General features: G+C 41.2%; 1 non-coding gene across 1 annotated transcript; it reads left to right on the top strand.

Annotated features, from left to right (window-relative positions):
* Positions 1-488: 488 nt before the first annotated feature.
* LOC120106768 (small nucleolar RNA R71) lies at positions 489-594 on the top strand. The gene has a single exon (XR_005508804.2). It is a non-coding gene; the product is annotated as a small nucleolar RNA R71 (small nucleolar RNA).
* Positions 595-804: the final 210 nt, after the last annotated feature.

Genomic DNA, 804 nt, shown 5'->3' with positions numbered 1-804 from the left:
AAAAAAAATTTGGATGATTCCTCCATCCCGGGTTATATGTATTAGAAAATGGGTCATTACCCGATCTGGGCTGTGTTTGGGCAGCATTGATGTGTTCTTGCACGAGTTCGGGAAATTGGGGTGCTGAGGGGCACTCATGAATAGGGTGTGATGGGCTAGAACAGATGGCACACACTTGTGCTTGGAAAGAGCTAACGAAATGTCCTCCTATCATCAATTGATCAATCTTATGGGACAATGCATCTACCTTGCTAGACAGGTCCATGGAATGACTTATTTCACAAATGGTCCCTTTTCTTTGAGAACTTGGGGGTGCTTGACGAGAACAGGAAGCATGGTGGAGGGAGTTTTCATTAAGATTTTCAAATAATTGCCATGCTTCATGCTCATTTTGAAGCATGAATGTCCCCTCGCATGCAGCATCGATCATCTGACGGTTTAGTTCAGTCAAACCGTCATAAAAATATTGCACTAGCTGCCACTTAGGTATTTGATGATGAGGGCATTTAAGGATTAGGTTCTGAAATCTCTCCCAAGTTTTATGAAATTCTTCTCCCTCGGTTTGGGAGAAGCTTGTAATGGCACGTCTAAACTGGTTCGTTCTTCCTATGGGAAAGTATTTTTTAAGGAATTCTTGTTGCATTTGATCCCAAGAACGAATCGAGTTAGCTTCTAAAGAATTCAGCCATTGTTTGACTCTATCTTTAAGGGAGAAAGGGAATAATCTAAGTTTCAGAGCATCATCAGTGAAGTTCTGAATCTTGACAGTGGTGCAAATCTCAAGAAATTCATCTAGGTGTTTAT

This window comes from Phoenix dactylifera, chromosome 4 (genome assembly GCF_051530095.1).
Source record: "Phoenix dactylifera cultivar Ajwa chromosome 4, Ajwa_hap1_PhDact_Kaust_v1.1, whole genome shotgun sequence".
Lineage (NCBI taxonomy): Eukaryota > Viridiplantae > Streptophyta > Magnoliopsida > Arecales > Arecaceae > Phoenix > Phoenix dactylifera.
Note: the sequence above shows the minus strand (reverse complement) of the source record. Positions and strands in the feature narration are given on the sequence as shown.